We start from the raw sequence: 5,835 nt of genomic DNA on the forward strand, positions 1-5,835 counted from the left end.
CAATGAAAATACTTTGCCTCTATCGTGGGTCCATAATGACTATATACTGAGCTCCTATGGGTTAAAGATTAAATTCTTACATGCAAATATTTAAATCCCTATTCACATTTTTTTACTAAATCAGTAGCCTATCAATATAAGCATGTTTTGAATGTTATACTAATTCTGGATTTTGGAAGAAAATATATGAGTATTGTTTTCATTTCTGTTTTGAAATGAAACTGAAAGATAAGGAACCAAAATTTTATTAATAATATTTAGAAATATTAGAAGCTGATAAAAATATTCAAAAAATAAAAGAAACCTTCACACAAAAAGAAATACTTGATTAGATAATAAACAGTCATGAAAATTCATCCATCTCAGGGCCAAAAGAGAAAACAAGGCAACAATAAAGATACTGGACTACTAACTCAATCAATACTTACAAGGTTTTTCCTCTTATTCTTTTCAATGTTCCTTTAAAAATTAATACCAATTAAACTTGATACTAATAATATTCCTACACAGAATAAATTCTTTGAATTTACAAATAATATCTTTTTTAGTTCAGTTAAAAGCTAACAGTATGATTTGTAGTCTTACTAAGTTTAATAAATATTATATAAAGACTTTGTTCTGATCTCTTCAATGAATTTTCAGATTAATATAAAAAACTACAGCAAGATTTTTTTCTTAATTCATTTCCTCTATCTGGAAGTGTAACAAAGGTATGGAAGTGACTTTTTTCTACATAGTATCATAAAGAATAGATTTGCAAATAGTTGACACAAATAATTAAGACATTATCAAAGCATGTGGAGGAAAGATTTCATTTAATTGCTTTTATACCACACCAGAAGACATTACAGGGACATGAATGAATTGAAGCAAGGTAGAATTTCGGCAGACAGCTCCTTTCTTAACATCAGCAACAGTGGCTATGATCTTAAAGAGTTTCAAATGTGTTCCAGATGGTAAAGAAGAGTTCTGAAAATAAACCAAGTTACTATATTTTTCATTTAATTGAACCTCTAATATACACATAAGCATTTCTTTCAGTTTTGTATATTCCTCATCATTACAGTAAATTTTACACTTGTTGCATAGCATTTTTCAAAATATTATCTGGAGCTTTTGGTTTTCAAAATCAATGATCTTTGTCTCAATGCTAGGAAGTTTATTTTAGCTGAACATTGACAAAAACTTCTTCCTTAAGCAAAATTTAGTTGGGTTTCTCTAAGCCTTCTTTTCAACTAGGATTCATGCTTGGCCCTGTCCTTGGTCTGCCTTCAGCAAGAAGACTGTTAGGGTTATTTAGCAGGAATCCCCGACACTTGATGCCACCTCTTAGTAATGTCACATCCACTTACTCACTCACTTACTCTGCTCACTGGCCATAAACCCCAGCTGTTTCTGCTATATTTGGAGTTGAGTTCAACCTTCCTCCCCTATCACAATAGTTTCAAATAGTTTTCATTAAAACAAATGTCAGAATAATTTTTTTAAACAATATTGTAAAGCTGGGTATTATGGACCATGACTTTGTAATGGGATATATGTGCTCAGTTACTCATTTGTGTCTGACTCTCTGTGGGCCCATGGACCATAGCCCACCAGGCTACTCTGTCCATGGAATTTTCCAGGCAAGTATACTGGAGTGGGTTGCCATTTCGTTCTTCTACATGGGATATATACTAGAGATTAAAATCATGGACTTTATATACAGTCCAGTTTTATGGGTTCCCCTCTCTTTGCTTCTAATGTGCTCTACGATCTTGAACAATTTAAATGAGCTTCTTTCCTTGATCCTTGATGAAAACATGCTCTGAACTGATAGACTTAACCCATGAGACCATATGAACACAAGAGTCGTTCATACATAGTTCTACCACTCTGACCCATCCATCCCCAAACTGAAAGGTCTGGAATCTTATCCTCCTAAGATAGGGATTATGCTTGTGCTTTGTAGAACTGAACATGTTGACTGCCGGCACACAGCCCATAGCTTTCCATCTGCTACTCAGTCACCTGACTGGCTGTCAGGAAAGTGATAGGAGGGTAGGAAAGATATGGGAGAGAGAACAGTCACAATGCTTTTTCTCTTCCCAGTCTGTGGGTTCAGAGAGAGCAGTCTATGTCTCAGTGAAATGCTTGGTTGTGGGTTTCTGCCATTCAGTTAAAGCAATGATAGACTTCAAAGTGTTGGGCAGCTGCATGCACCAGGATTTCACTCAAGAAGCCATCAATACCCGTATTCACTGGCCCAGTGATTCAGCCATTTTTGTCAAAAATACAAATCCTGTAAATTACAGTTACCACCATACCCTCTTGCTTTTTCTTTTTCAATCATCCTTCGGATGTTGGCAATCTGATCTCTGGTTCCTCTGCCTTTTTTAAAACCAGCTTGAACATCTGGAAGTTCATGGTTCATGCATGGTTGAAGCCTGGTTTGGAGAATTTTGAGCATTACTTTACTAGTGTGTGAGATAACTGCAATTGTGCGGTAGTCTGAGCACTCTTTGGCATTGCCTTTCTTTGTGTCAGGAATGAAAACTGACCTTTTCCAGTCCTGTGGCCACTGCTGAGTTTAACTGCAATTGTGCGGTAGTCTGAGCACTCTTTGGCATTGCCTTTCTTTGTGACTGGAATGAAAACTCACCTTTTCCAGTCCTGTGGCCACTGCTGAGTTTTCCAAATTTACTGGCATACTGAGTGCACCACTTTCACAGCATCATCTTTTAAGATCTGAAATAGCTCAACTGGAATTCCATCACCTCCACTAGACTTGTTCGTAGTGATGCTTGCTAAGGCCCTCTTGACTTCACATTCCGGGATGTCTGGCTCTAGGTCAGTGATCACACCATCGTGATTATCTGGGTCATGAAGATCTTTTTTGTACAGTTCCTCCGTATATTCGTGCGATCTCTTCTTTATATCTTCTGCTTCTGTTGGGTCCATACCATTTCTGTCCTTTATTGTGCCCATCATTGCATGAAATGTTCCCTTAGTATCTCTAATTTTGTTGAAGAGATCTCTAGTCTTTCCCATTCTATTGTTTTCCTCTATTTCTTTGCACTGATCCCTGAGGAAGGCTTTCTTACCTCTCCTTGCTATTCTTTGGAACTCTGCATTCAAATGGGCATATCTTTCCTTTTCTCCTTTGCCTTTTGCTTCTCTTCTTTTCATAGCTGTTTGTAAGGCCTTCTCAGACAACCATTTTGCCTTTTTGCCTTTTTTTTTTTTTTTTTTACCTTGGGGATGGTCTTGATCCCTGCCTCCTGTACGATGTCAGGAACCTCCGTCCATCGTTCATCAGGCACTCTATCTATCAGATCTAGTCCCTTGAATCTATTTCTCACTTCCACTGTATAATCATAAGGGATTTGATTTAGGTCATACCTGTATGGGCTAGTGGTTTTCCCTACTTTCTTCAATTTAAGCCTGAATTTGGCAATAAGGAGTTCATGATCTGAGCCACAGTCAGCTCCCAGTCTGTTTTTGCTGACTGTATAGAGCTTCTCCATCTTTGACTGCAAAGAATATAATCAATCTGATTTCGGTATTGACCATCTGATGATGTCCATGCGTAGAGTCTTCTCTTGTATTGTTAGAAGATCAAATTGCCAGCATCTTTTGGATCATTGAAAAAGCAAGAGCGTTCCAGAAAACCATCTACTTCTGCTTTATTGACTACACCAAAGCCTTTGACTGTGTGGATCACAACAAACTGGAAAATTCTTAAAGGGATGGGAATACCAGACCGCCTGACCTGCCTCCTGAGAAATCTGAAGAAGCAACAGTTAGAACTGGACATGGAACAACAGACTGGTTCCAATAGGAAAAGGAGTACGTCAAGGCTGTATATTGTCACCCTGCTTATTTAACTTATATGCAGAGTACATCATGAGAAACGCTAGGCTGGAAGAAGCACAAGCTGGCATCAAGAGTGCAGGGAGAAATACAAATAACCTCAGACATGCAGATGACACCACCCTTATGGGAGAAAGCGAAGAAGAACTAAAGAGCCTCTTGATGAAAGTGGAAGAGGAGGGTGAAAAGGTTGTCTTAAAACTCAGCATTCAGAAAACTAAGATCATGGCATCCAGTCCCATCACTTCATGGCAAATAGATGGGGAAACAGTGGAAACAGTGGCTGACTTTATTTTTCTGGGCTTCCAAATCACTGTGATGATTTGGTGACTGTGGCCATGAAATTAAAAGACGGTGACTGTGGCCATGAAATTAAAAGATGCTTACTTCTTGGAAGGAAAGTTATGACCAACGTAGGCAGCATATTAAAAATCAGAGACATCACTTTACCAACAAAGGTCTGTCTGGTCAAGGCTATGATTTTTCCAGTAGTCATGTATGGATGTGAGAGTTGGACTATAAAGAAAGCTGAGCACTGAAGAATTGATGCTTTTGAACTGTCGTGTTGGAGAAGACTCTTGAGAGTCCCTTGGACTGCAAGGAGATCCAACCAGTCCATCCTAAAGGAAATCAGTCCTGAATATTCAATGGAAGGACTGATGTTGAAGCTGAAACTCCAATACTTTGGCTACCTGATGCGAAGAGCTGACTCATTTAAAAAGACCCTGATGCTGGGAAAGATTGAGGGCAGGAGGAAAAGGGGATGATAGAGGATGAGATGGTTGGATGGCATCGCTGACTCAACAGACATGAGTTTGAGTAAACTCCAGGAGTTGGTGATGGACAGGGAGGCCTGTGTGCTGCAGTCCACGGGGTAGCAAAGAGTCGGACATAACTGAGTGAACTGAATGCCCACACCCTATTTAAAAAGTCCATTTTATTTGCAACTGCGGTGTTCATTGACATACAGAAGAACAAAATATATTGAGAACTGTTTTCTAAATCAGAAAACAAAATCACATGATTCCCTTGCCTCGGGAATCTCATTGTGTAATCAACTAGTGTCTAGGATCCTTCAACTGAATATACTCTTTCTGTACCTGAAATCATTGCCCTGTGCAAAAAGTTAGCCACCAAAATACAGAGGGGGGAAATATATTCCTCAAACCATGCCCCCCAAAAGTAATCTCATGTTCATCTTGAAAAGAAAAATAAGGATTTTTGCCTCTCATTAAATACTAAGTAGTCAAATGGTTACATTTAGATTACTATCTGCTCCTATTGATCTCTAATCTCCTGAACCAGCTAGCTCTATGATACATTTTGGAAGTAAATGTTTAGGACACTAACAATTTGACTTCAATTAGAGATTGTGACAAACAGAAAATGAAATGCTGGAGATACTCTTACCAACTGAATAAGCTTCAACAGCATTTTTATGAACATAAAATTTCTCTTCTACTACCTTATGGCCAGAGCGTGTTTATAAAGCTGATATTCTAATTTACGTAAGAAAACAGACCTCACATTAACCTTTGGTTTAGGCAGTCCAGATCTGTCTTTAGAAGCACCATTTTTAGACTAACCATAGCAAAAAATGTATTCAAAAGACCAGAGAAATACTCTCTTGAGGCTTTTTTAGCTTACTTACAGCATTAATATGATCTCTAGTAAGTTTTAAACTTTTGAGTGAATCACAATAAAAATCAAAGGAATTATTGGATTTCTAGAGGTTGTTAGATATTCATTCTCATAAGGGCGCCCTGACTACTCATTATCTGACTCTAAGATGAGACTTGCCTTAATTTTGAAGGCAACCAAAGACTTCCAGGAGAAGGCAATGGCACCCCACTCCAGCACTCTTGCCTAGAAAATCCCATGGACCGAGGAGCCTGGTGGGCCGCAGTCCATGGGGTTGCTAAGAGTCGGACAAGACTCAGCGACTTCACTTTCACTTTTCACTTTCATGCATTGGAGAAGGAC

The 5,835-nt window shown here is 38.5% G+C and overlaps 1 long non-coding RNA gene across 1 annotated transcript in view; it reads right to left on the reverse strand.

Annotated features, from left to right (window-relative positions):
• Positions 1-798: 798 nt before the first annotated feature.
• LOC105002992 overlaps positions 799-5,835 on the reverse strand; it is a 6,592-nt gene continuing 1,555 nt past the window's right edge. Inside the window, exon 2 of the long non-coding RNA XR_827053.1 lies at positions 799-969. This is a non-coding gene — a long non-coding RNA (uncharacterized LOC105002992). The remainder of the gene's footprint in view (positions 970-5,835) is intronic.

Source organism: Bison bison, unplaced genomic scaffold, assembly GCF_000754665.1.
Source record: "Bison bison bison isolate TAMUID 2011002044 unplaced genomic scaffold, Bison_UMD1.0 scf7180017864461, whole genome shotgun sequence".
Lineage (NCBI taxonomy): Eukaryota > Metazoa > Chordata > Mammalia > Artiodactyla > Bovidae > Bison > Bison bison.